Genomic DNA, 13717 nt, shown 5'->3' on the forward strand with positions numbered 1-13717 from the left:
AATTTCCAAAGGTGCTTTTAGGTTGGCTTTTGTAGGAGACACAAAATTTAAATATATTATCATGTTTATCCATTATTTTGTAAGTTTGTGATTCAATGAATCTACATAATGAAACAAACTAAACTGTAGCATAAACTGCATTCACCCTAATATAAAAATATGTTTATGAAATATTACAGTACTTGTATTTTAACTATAATTCAATATTTACGCTTGTGATGAATTGCACCCTGAAGTAATTAGGTTCATTTTAAATATTAGATGTTAGTAGATAAGTTAAGGCTCCCGTAATTGATAAAAACAGTCCTGTGACGTCAAACTTGTGTTACCAGAACTAGGTCCTTAGTTTACGTGTAACACGATTTTAGTTTATCGTACTAAAACTTGAAAAAAGTCATAACTTCTATTATATTTAAAGAAGATGTGGTGTTGTGTGCTGAAACTGAACTGAAACCGGCAAGGGAATGTTAATCAAACCAATGGATATGTCCATTCATGCCCTTAAATGCTTAAACACTTTTCGAACAGTGCCCCATGGCCGTAAAAAGTAGTAATGTTCAGTTATTATGGTACAGTAATGTATAGTTATTAATTTGTTTCTGTGAAAAATAAAAATAACTATTATTATTAGGTATTATTTTATTCATCCTTCTATTATTCAATAAAGATACGTTACATAAAATAGTGTATATTTTGTTTTCCATAAAATTCAGATAAATGTTTCATGTAGTGAAAACAAAATATAATCTATTCTAAACTTAATGACATAAAATATAGTTTTGACCACGTTTTTTCTAGTATTCGTGGTTTTGTCATAATCTAGCAAAAACAGCTGTTTTAAATACAGTAAATGCTTTGCTAAAGCCCTTTTCTTTCCGGGGTGATTAAAATCAGCAGTATTCGAGGACGTCAGCTAAAAGGGTTTGATTTTAAAATAACATTGCTGATTTTGTCGATAAAACAGTCGAGATTAATACAATTAATGTAGCTTTGTAACTAATATTGTGTTATTTTTATCATATTTTCATATTGAATAATATTTAATTCATAACAAGGTTGACATTTATAAATAATAAAATATATTACTGTAGTAATTTGAATTTGCATGTAATATTCTGTTGGTGGAGTAATAAATATAGACTGTTCACATATTACATAACAAGATGGTAACCATCTTAAGTGTAATTTTAAAGGTAAATTATGTACAATGTTTACGTTACATTGGTTTAATTGGTAAGATACTGTAGCGTAAAGAAAACACGAGAGTTGTTAAGAGTAGCTTTATGCTCTAATGATAAAATGTACAATTAAATTCTTTAGTGAAATATCTAGGATGAGACATTTGCGTATTTGGGACCCTGATAATATTTTAAAAAATTTTCCAAAAATGACTTGTAAGAGGGGATTTTAACGTTATTTGATCATCTTTGTTGGTTTCGTAGGGTCAGAATACTTGTATTTATCTTAAACCTTCCAGCAGACAATTTTACATACTTATAACCAGCACTTTTTGAAATTGAAAAACTATTATTATAAAAGATCCCAAGAACGAGTATTGAAGCAAATTCTTTAGAATACATTCAAGTTAAAATACAAAGAACGGTATTTAAAAAAAATTATAATAAATAAGCTGAAACAGTAAACCGTACAATTTAAATCCACTCGTGTAAAATGTGTTTGAACTAAACTGATCATATTTGGCTGAGAAAGTATGCCATGAAACTTGATTTAACGTAAGTGAATATTAATTTCCATGCATTAAACATACGGATTAGAGCTAAAACAAATCGTTTATTTTATTTCAGTAAAACATTATGATTTCGCATTTAGGAAAAATATACGAAAAATATAAAAATATAAGAAAAAGGTGAAAATTTGGTAAAAAAAAATAGTGAATTTTAGGTAAAAATATCGAAAATGTGAAAATAAGGTGACAAAAAAAATGTTAGTCAACGTGGCCTCCCACCTTGCCACCCGATTGATTAAGAGTGGTCCATACAGGACTCGTGTCCGTGATAAAAAGCTCTTTCTGGACCCAAGCCGTCACTCTGCAGGTTGGTGGCCGTGTAATGGGTGACGAGGGTCTTTCTCTTTTCTGCATCGGCAGCGACATCACGTCGGATTGATGGAGGGGCGATCCCTATGATAGGATAATAGTCCTAGAAATAATGAAATTCCTAAAAAATGACCCCCCCCCAAACCAGAAACAATTGCCATAACTACAACCTCAGAAATTTACAGACAAACTACAATCTACAACCACACAGACTCACTAAAACCAGCAGAAATCCAAAAATAATAGGAACTAAAATATTTAACACACTGCCAAACAACCTGAAATCAATAGATTCAAACACTCTTTTCTTAAAAAAACTGAAACAATACTTAATCAACAAACCTTACTATAGTCTAAATGAATATTTCGAAGACCACACACCCTACAACAATACATAACAACATCCAAAGAAGAAAGAAAAAGAAAAAAACAAGAATTTTTGACGATTCCCTGGTCTCAACGACTATGGAGAAGAGGACCTAGGTAAAAGGTAAAAGGTAAAAGGTAAAAGGATAGAGATTGTATCCTATGAACATGCAGGTCACCAATGGCCGTGAAAAATGTAAGAAAAAGGTGAAAATTTGGTAAAAAAATAGTGAATTTTAGGTAAAAATATCGAAAATGTGAAAATAAGACGACAAAAAAAATGTTGAATTCGATATACTATAACCACTGGGGCATCTGAGGTTGTAGTTATGGCAATTGTTTCTGGTTTGGGGGGGGGGTCATTTTTTAGGAATTTCATTATTTCTAGGACTATTATCCTATCATAGGGATCGCCCCTCCATCAATCCGACGTGATGTCGCTGCCGATGCAGAAAAGAGAAAGACCCTCGTCACCCATTACACGGCCACCAACCTGCAGAGTGACGGCTTGGGTCCAGAAAGAGCTTTTTATCACGGACACGAGTCCTGTATGGACCACTCTCAATCAATCGGGTGGCAAGGTGGGAGGCCACGTTGACTAACATTTTTTTTGTCACCTTATTTTCACATTTTCGATATTTTTACCTAAAATTCACTATTTTTTTTTACCAAATTTTCACCTTTTTCTTATATTTTTATATTTTTCGTATATTTCTCCTAAATGCGAAATCATAATGTTTTACTGAAATAAAATAAACGATTTGTTTTAGCTCTAATCCGTATGTTTAATGCATGGAAATTAATATTCACTTACGTTAAATCAAGTTTCATGGCATACTTTCTCAGCCAAATATGATCAGTTTAGTTCAAACACATTTTACACGAGTGGATTTAAATTGTACGGTTTACTGTTTCAGCTTATTTATTATAATTTTTTTTAAATACCGTTCTTTGTATTTTAACTTGAATGTATTCTAAAGAATTTGCTTCAATACTCGTTCTTGGGATCTTTTATAATAATAGTTTTTCAATTTCAAAAAGTGCTGGTTATAAGTATGTAAAATTGTCTGCTGGAAGGTTTAAGATAAATACAAGTATTCTGACCCTACGAAACCAACAAAGATGATCAAATAACGTTAAAATCCCCTCTTACAAGTCATTTTTGGAAAATTTTTTAAAATATTATCAGGGTCCCAAATACGCAAATGTCTCATCCTAGATATTTCACTAAAGAATTTAATTGTACATTTTATCATTAGAGCATAAAGCTACTCTTAACAACTCTCGTGTTTTCTTTACGCTACAGTATCTTACCAATTAAACCAATGTAACGTAAACATTGTACATAATTTACCTTTAAAATTACACTTAAGATGGTTACCATCTTGTTATGTAATATGTGAACAGTCTATATTTATTACTCCACCAACAGAATATTACATGCAAATTCAAATTACTACAGTAATATATTTTATTATTTATAAATGTCAACCTTGTTATGAATTAAATATTATTCAATATGAAATAATGATAAAAATAAAACAATATTAGTTACAAAGCTACATTAATTGTATTAATCTCGACTGTTTTATCGACAAAATCAGCAATGTTATTTTAAAATCAAACCCTTTTAGCTGACGTCCTCGAATACTGCTGATTTTAATCACCCCGGAAAGAAAAGGGCTTTAGCAAAGCATTTACTGTATTTAAAACAGCTGTTTTTGCTAGATTATGACAAAACCACGAATACTAGAAAAAACGTGGTCAAAACTATATTTTATGTCATTAAGTTTAGAATAGATTATATTTTGTTTTCACTACATGAAACATTTATCTGAATTTTATGGAAAACAAAATATACACTATTTTATGTAACGTATCTTTATTGAATAATAGAAGGATGAATAAAATAATACCTAATAATAATAGTTATTTTTATTTTTCACAGAAACAAATTAATAACTATACATTACTGTACCATAATAACTGAACATTACTACTTTTTACGGCCATGGGGCACTGTTCGAAAAGTGTTTAAGCATTTAAGGGCATGAATGGACATATCCATTGGTTTGATTAACATTCCCTTGCCGGTTTCAGTTCAGTTTCAGCACACAACACCACATCTTCTTTAAATATAATAGAAGTTATGACTTTTTTCAAGTTTTAGTACGATAAACTAAAATCGTGTTACACGTAAACTAAGGACCTAGTTCTGGTAACACAAGTTTGACGTCACAGGACTGTTTTTATCAATTACGGGAGCCTTAACTTATCTACTAACATCTAATATTTAAAATGAACCTAATTACTTCAGGGTGCAATTCATCACAAGCGTAAATATTGAATTATAGTTAAAATACAAGTACTGTAATATTTCATAAACATATTTTTATATTAGGGTGAATGCAGTTTATGCTACAGTTTAGTTTGTTTCATTATGTAGATTCATTGAATCACAAACTTACAAAATAATGGATAAACATGATAATATATTTAAATTTTGTGTCTCCTACAAAAGCCAACCTAAAAGCACCTTTGGAAATTCCAAACATATGAGAGTTTGCAAAAGCTCTCACGTTGTACCAATATTTTAAAGTATTTTCAATAAAAGCTATTGAATATTCTATTCTATGAAAGTGTCTCTTCTTTTCTATGCTAGTAGTGCACTTAACCATATTTCCTATTTTATAATCCTCAATACTTTTGTTAGTTTATTTTTTAGGTTGGCAAGACGTGTGTCAGTTTATAAGAGTTATTCAAGTTTATTCGAGGGTTTTATAAGTGTGAATCTGTACAAAGGTGTATCAAATTATTTGATTTATATTAATTAAGACATACCAGAATCCTTCTCCTACTTCGAGAATGTAACAGTATTACCCCTCTTGACCAACTACAATACCTATTCATATTTTCTTGGATTTATAAGATTAAAACATCTGGTGCTGCGCGTCTTTTACATTAGTGTAAGGGACCAATGAGTAACTCTCAGCAATCAACTTACTTATCGGAGGCAGTTCAACTTACAATAAAGTACTGCATGCTAGAGACATGCGTTCTTAAACGTCTTTTCTGCTTAAAAGTGGTTGTGGCTACATATAAAAAGACTTATCCACCATTAGTTGGGTGTAAAACAATTAAACAAAAATTATTAATATACTATTAGGGCCTACACTGTAATGTCACCTTTTGTTAAGACAAATGGTATTGAAAAAAAAATTTTTTTTCATATGGAATAGTTATTAACTTTTATTCATTTTTAAAAACATTAAGTCTAGGGAAACAGTACTTATTTTTGTTTTAAAGAAATTCTGAACTATTGAATTTATTATTGCATTATCACTAATAGATATCCTAATTATCATCAACTTTAATAATCGCGATTTCTTATAATATGATTATTATAAAACCAAAACAACAATAACCAAAACTCCAATTTATCCATCTTATCTAGAGTAAATTAAGTCGAAAAAATAGTTAAGTCTTGTAGCCTATTTATTTTATAATAGAATTGGTTCAACACAGAACATTGCAGACTATCTAGCATCAGCGAGTATATTATTGAATAGCCAGACAAAATTGATCTTAGACTCTATTGAAGCTACAAGTCTTTTAAATATAATGTCCAATAATTTACTTGTTGGGTCCATTTTGCATTTTTTATCAGCAATGGCAACAAATGTGTACTCTTTTTGGCTACTACACACTCGTGCTGCATTTGTTATGCTTTCCTACCTTAAGTGACCTGTTTTTAATATTTAACTAATATTATACATGCTTTTATAGTGACAGGTCAAAAAACTAGAAGAAATATAACCGTAATATGATTCAATAAATAAATTAAACGTTCATAAACTAGGTAACCGTAAAGATGGCTTGCTTGTGTGTTAATTTAGAGTATTTTCTCAAACTCTCTCCCGGCAGCAGTTGACTGTCTTTATTAAAGAGCATTTCTTTCCGTAGTTTCTGTTATCATTAAAGATTTTTTTTTTATTATAAGTTATAGTACGGTTATATGGTATTAAAAGAATTTTCGTCATACTGCAGTAAAAAACAGCAGTTTTTAATGCATGCGTTGCAGATCTAAAGTGGCAATTTTACTCCTTATGAAGTAAAAATAGGTTTCAGCTCCTAGGGAGTAAAATCGGATATTGTAAACAACTGCACGTATCAAAATTATGTATCGATTGTTTCATTGACAGTAGGTAATTGTTGCCTAATTGTCACTAGTTCGAAATATCGATTGTATAATGTACACTAAAACAATCGTAAAACAATCGTAATAAACAAAGCGATTGGATAACTTATTTTACCTAACCCACCATGTTAAACTTCCCTATCCCAAGCGTTCACCTGGAAGGTTATTTAAAAAAAATAGCAAAACGGCCATTGGTGACCTGCATGTTCATAGGATACACTACCAACCACTTAGCTAAAAGATTCGCCCAATCCGATGATTTCGAGGTGTATGTCTAAACCAAGGATTATGAACACCTCACTATGCCCCAGTGGTTATAGTATATCGAATTCAACATTTTTTTGTCACCTTATTTTCACATTTTCGATATTTTTACCTAAAATTCACTATTTTTTTACCAAATTTTCACCTTTTTCTTATATTTTTCACGGCCATTGGTGACCTGCATGTTCATAGGATACAATCTCTATCCTATCATAGGGATCGCCCCTCCATCAATCCGACGTGATGTCGCTGCCGACGCAGAAAAGAGAAAGACCCTCGTCACCCATTACACGGCCACCAACCTGCAGAGTGACGGCTTGGGTCCAGAAAGAGCTTTTTATCACGGACACGAGTCCTGTATGGACCACTCTCAATCAATCGGGTGGCAAGGTGGGAGGCCACGTTGACTAACATTTTTTTGTCACCTTATTTTCACATTTTCGATATTTTTACCTGAAATTCACTATTTTTTTACCAAATTTTCACCTTTACTTATATTTTTCACGTGGAATTCACATTTATGAAACGATATATCGTTGTTTAAAAAAAAACCCTAAGGGATATAGAGAGGAAGGTTATTTAAAAAAATAGCAAAACGGCCATTGGTGACCTGCATGTTCATTGGATACACTACCAACCACTTAGCTAAAAGATTCGCCCAATCCAATGATTTCGAGGTGTATGTCTAAACCAAGGATTATGAACACCTCACTATGCCCCAGTGGTTATAGTATATCGAATTCAACATTTTTTTATCACCTTATTTTCACATTTTCGATATTTTTACCTAAAATTCACTATTTTTTTTACCAAATTTTCACCTTTTTCTTATATTTTTCACGGCCATTGGTGACCTGCATGTTCATAGGATACAATCTCTATCCTATCATAGGGATCGCCCCTCCATCAATCCGACGTGATGTCGCTGCCGACGCAGAAAAGAGAAAGACCCTCGTCACCCATTACACGGCCACCAACCTGCAGAGTGACGGCTTGGGTCCAGAAAGAGCTTTTTATCACGGACACGAGTCCTGTATGGACCACTCTCAATCAATCGGGTGGCAAGGTGGGAGGCCACGTTGACTAACATTTTTTTGTCACCTTATTTTCACATTTTCGATATTTTTACCTGAAATTCACTATTTTTTTACCAAATTTTCACCTTTTTCTTATATTTTTCACGTGGAATTCACATTTATGAAACGATATATCGTTGTTTTAAAAAAAAACCCCTAAGGGATATAGAGAGGAAGGTTATTTAAAAAAATAGCAAAACGGCCATTGGTGACCTGCATGTTCATAGGATACACTACCAACCACTTAGCTAAAAGATTCACCCAATCCAATGATTTCGAGGTGTATGTCTAAACCAAGGATTATGAACACCTCACTATGCCCCAGTGGTTATAGTATATCGAATTCAACATTTTTTTGTCACCTTATTTTCACATTTTCGATATTTTTACCTAAAATTCACTATTTTTTTACCAAATTTTCACCTTTTTCTTATATTTTTCACGGCCATTGGTGACCTGCATGTTCATAGGATACAATCTCTATCCTTTTACCTTTTACCTTTTACCTAGGTCCTCTTCTCCATAGTCGTTGAGACCAGGGAATCGTCAAAAATTCTTGTTTTTTTCTTTTTCTTTCTTCTTTGGATGTTGTTATGTATTGTTGTAGGGTGTGTGGTCTTCGAAATATTCATTTAGACTATAGTAAGGTTTGTTGATTAAGTATTGTTTCAGTTTTTTTAAGAAAAGAGTGTTTGAATCTATTGATTTCAGGTTGTTTGGCAGTGTGTTAAATATTTTAGTTCCTATTATTTTTGGATTTCTGCTGGTTTTAGTGAGTCTGTGTGGTTGTAGATTGTAGTTTGTCTGTAAATTTCTGAGGTTGTAGTTATGGCAATTGTTTCTGGTTTGGGGGGGGGGTCATTTTTTAGGAATTTCATTATTTCTAGGACTATTATCCTATCATAGGGATCGCCCCTCCATCAATCCGACGTGATGTCGCTGCCGATGCAGAAAAGAGAAAGACCCTCGTCACCCATTACACGGCCACCAACCTGCAGAGTGACGGCTTGGGTCCAGAAAGAGCTTTTTATCACGGACACGAGTCCTGTATGGACCACTCTCAATCAATCGGGTGGCAAGGTGGGAGGCCACGTTGACTAACATTTTTTTGTCACCTTATTTTCACATTTTCGATATTTTTACCTAAAATTCACTATTTTTTTTTACCAAATTTTCACCTTTTTCTTATATTTTTATATTTTTCGTATATTTTTCCTAAATGCGAAATCATAATGTTTTACTGAAATAAAATAAACGATTTGTTTTAGCTCTAATCCGTATGTTTAATGCATGGAAATTAATATTCACTTACGTTAAATCAAGTTTCATGGCATACTTTCTCAGCCAAATATGATCAGTTTAGTTCAAACACATTTTACACGAGTGGATTTAAATTGTACGGTTTACTGTTTCAGCTTATTTATTATAATTTTTTTTAAATACCGTTCTTTGTATTTTAACTTGAATGTATTCTAAAGAATTTGCTTCAATACTCGTTCTTGGGATCTTTTATAATAATAGTTTTTCAATTTCAAAACGTGCTGGTTATAAGTATGTAAAATTGTCTGCTGGAAGGTTTAAGATAAATACAAGTATTCTGACCCTACGAAACCAACAAAGATGATCAAATAACGTTAAAATGCCCTCTTACAAGTCATTTATAGTAAAGTTTTTAAAATATTATCAGGGTCCCAAATACGCAAATGTCTCATCCTAGATATTTCACTAAAGAATTTAATTGTACATTTTATCATTAGAGCATAAAGCTACTCTTAACAACTCTCGTGTTTTCTTTACGCTAAAGTATCTTACCAATTAAACCAATGTAACGTAAACATTGTACATAATTTACCTTTAAAATTACACTTAAGATGGTTACCATCTTGTTATGTAATATGTGAACAGTCTATATTTATTACTCCACCAACAGAATATTACATGCAAATTCAAATTACTACAGTAATATATTTTATTATTTATAAATGTCAACCTTGTTATGAATTATATATTATACAATATGAAATAATGATAAAAATAAAACAATATTAGTTACAAAGCTACATTAATTGTATTAATCTCGACTGTTTTATCGACAAAATCAGCAATGTTATTTTAAAATCAAACCCATTTAGCTGACGTCCTCGAATACTGCTGATTTTAATCACCCCGGAAAGAAAAGGGCTTTAGCAAAGCATTTACTGTATTTAAAACAGCTGTTTTTGCTAGATTATGACAAAACCACGAATACTAGAAAAAACGTGGTCAAAACTATATTTTATGTCATTAAGTTTAGAATAGATTATATTTTGTTTTCACTACATGAAACATTTATCTGAATTTTATGGAAAACAAAATATACACTATTTTATGTAACGTATCTTTATTGAATAATAGAAGGATGAATAAAATAATACCTAATAATAATAGTTATTTTTATTTTTCACAGAAACAAATTAATAACTATACATTACTGTACCATAATAACTGAACATTACTACTTTTTACGGCCATGGGGCACTGTTCGAAAAGTGTTTAAGCATTTAAGGGCATGAATGGACCTATCCATTGGTTTGATTAACATTCCCTTGCCGGTTTCAGTTCAGTTTCAGCACACAACACCACATCTTCTTTAAATATAATAGAAGTTATGACTTTTTTCAAGTTTTAGTACGATAAACTAAAATCGTGTTACACGTAAACTAAGGACCTAGTTCTGGTAACACAAGTTTGACGTCACAGGACTGTTTTTATCAATTACGGGAGCCTTAACTTATCTACTAACATCTAATATTTAAAATGAACCTAATTACTTCAGGGTGCAATTCATCACAAGCGTAAATATTGAATTATAGTTAAAATACAAGTACTGTAATATTTCATAAACATATTTTTATATTAGGGTGAATGCAGTTTATGCTACAGTTTAGTTTGTTTCATTATGTAGATTCATTGAATCACAAACTTACAAAATAATGGAAAAACATGATAATATATTTAAATTTTGTGTCTCCTACAAAAGCCAACCTAAAAGCACCTTTGGAAATTCCAAACATATGAGAGTTTGCAAAAGCTCTCACGTTGTACCAATATTTTAAAGTATTTTCAATAAAAGCTATTGAATATTCTATTCTATGAAAGTGTCTCTTCTTTTCTATGCTAGTAGTGCACTTAACCATATTTCCTATTTTATAATCCTCAATACTTTTGTTAGTTTATTTTTTAGGTTGGCAAGACGTGTGTCAGTTTATAAGAGTTATTCAAGTTTATTCGAGGGTTTTATAAGTGTGAATCTGTACAAAGGTGTATCAAATTATTTGATTTATATTAATTAAGACATACCAGAATCCTTCTCCTACTTCGAGAATGTAACAGTATTACCCCTCTTGACCAACTACAATACCTATTCATATTTTCTTGGATTTATAAGATTAAAACATCTGGTGCTGCGCGTCTTTTACATTAGTGTAAGGGACCAATGAGTAACTCTCAGCAATCAACTTACTTATCGGAGGCAGTTCAACTTACAATAAAGTACTGCATGCTAGAGACATGCGTTCTTAAACGTCTTTTCTGCTTAAAAGTGGTTGTGGCTACATATAAAAAGACTTATCCACCATTAGTTGGGTGTAAAACAATTAAACAAAAATTATTAATAGACTATTAGGGCCTACACTGTAATGTCACCTTTTGTTAAGACAAATGGTATTGAAAAAAAAATTTTTTTTCATATGGAATAGTTATTAACTTTTATTCATTTTTAAAAACATTAAGTCTAGGGAAACAGTACTTATTTTTGTTTTAAAGAAATTCTGAACTATTGAATTTATTATTGCATTATCACTAATAGATATCCTAATTATCATCAACTTTAATAATCGCGATTTCTTATAATATGATTATTATAAAACCAAAACAACAATAACCAAAACTCCAATTTATCCATCTTATCTAGAGTAAATTAAGTCGAAAAAATAGTTAAGTCTTGTAGCCTATTTATTTTATAATAGAATTGGTTCAACACAGAACATTGCAGACTATCTAGCATCAGCGAGTATATTATTGAATAGCCAGACAAAATTGATCTTAGACTCTATTGAAGCTACAAGTCTTTTAAATATAATGTCCAATAATTTACTTGTTGGGTCCATTTTGCATTTTTTATCAGCAATGGCAACAAATGTGTACTCTTTTTGGCTACTACACACTCGTGCTGCATTTGTTATGCTTTCCTACCTTAAGTGACCTGTTTTTAATATTTAACTAATATTATACATGCTTTTATAGTGACAGGTCAAAAAACTAGAAGAAATATAACCGTAATATGATTCAATAAATAAATTAAACGTTCATAAACTAGGTAACCGTAAAGATGGCTTGCTTGTGTGTTAATTTAGAGTATTTTCTCAAACTCTCTCCCGGCAGCAGTTGACTGTCTTTATTAAAGAGCATTTCTTTCCGTAGTTTCTGTTATCATTAAAGATTTTTTTTTTATTATAAGTTATAGTACGGTTCTATGGTATTAAAAGAATTTTCGTCATACTGCAGTAAAAAACAGCAGTTTTTAATGCATGCGTTGCAGATCTAAAGTGGCAATTTTACTCCTTATGAAGTAAAAATAGGTTTCAGCTCCTAGGGAGTAAAATCGGATATTGTAAACAACTGCACGTATCAAAATTATGTATCGATTGTTTCATTGACAGTAGGTAATTGTTGCCTAATTGTCACTAGTTCGAAATATCGATTGTATAATGTACACTAAAACAATCGTAAAACAATCGTAATAAACAAAGCGATTGGATAACTTATTTTACCTAACCCACCATGTTAAACTTCCCTATCCCAAGCGTTCACCTGGAAGGTTATTTAAAAAAAATAGCAAAACGGCCATTGGTGACCTGCATGTTCATAGGATACACTACCAACCACTTAGCTAAAAGATTCGCCCAATCCGATGATTTCGAGGTGTATGTCTAAACCAAGGATTATGAACACCTCACTATGCCCCAGTGGTTATAGTATATCGCTACAAACACACAGGTAACCAATTATTTGCCACACAGGACGGGATTCGAACCCGAGCAGACGAATGCCACTGGCCAAGTGACACACGCCCTAACCTTCTCAGCTATCTGTGCTTGAAGACTGGGGAGTCAAAAACCGGCATTTAAGCTGTTGCCACAAATTGCGAACAGATGGCGCTGCAGATAGTTGTTCAATGCGTTACTAGGTAGCAGCACCAGTTAGTCACGGAATATTTAGATGCAATCTTTTAGTTCTAGTAGTAGAAAATGTGTTCCTGAGACTTTGCTGCAAAACATTAGTTTCCCTAAAATGGCTATATTACGATAACCTCGTCCAACTAAATCAGGGTTAAATTCAATATTTGTATATCCCTTAGGGTTTTTTTTAAAACAACGATATATCGTTTCATAGTTTCAACTTTATTTTGACCAAAAATTCGCTATTTTATAACCAAATATTCACCTTTTTTATACACTGAACATTAAATTTACGATTTAATGTCACTGTATATTTTTATTTTATACCTCAAATATTTATAACACAAATTTCACTCTTATAGAAGTCTTTCACAAAATCATAAAAACCGCACAACATTTCACGTGAAAAAAAACGTGACAAAAAACGTGAAATTCACGTTCCTCTGAATTCAACATTTTTTTGTCACCTTATTTTCACATTTTCGATATTTTTACCTAAAATTCACTATTTTTTTACCAAATTTACACCTTTTTCTTA

Source organism: Macrosteles quadrilineatus, unplaced genomic scaffold (genome assembly GCF_028750875.1).
Source record: "Macrosteles quadrilineatus isolate MER2022 unplaced genomic scaffold, UCM_ALF_1.0 Scaffold_6__1_contigs__length_79288215, whole genome shotgun sequence".
Taxonomy (NCBI): domain Eukaryota; kingdom Metazoa; phylum Arthropoda; class Insecta; order Hemiptera; family Cicadellidae; genus Macrosteles; species Macrosteles quadrilineatus.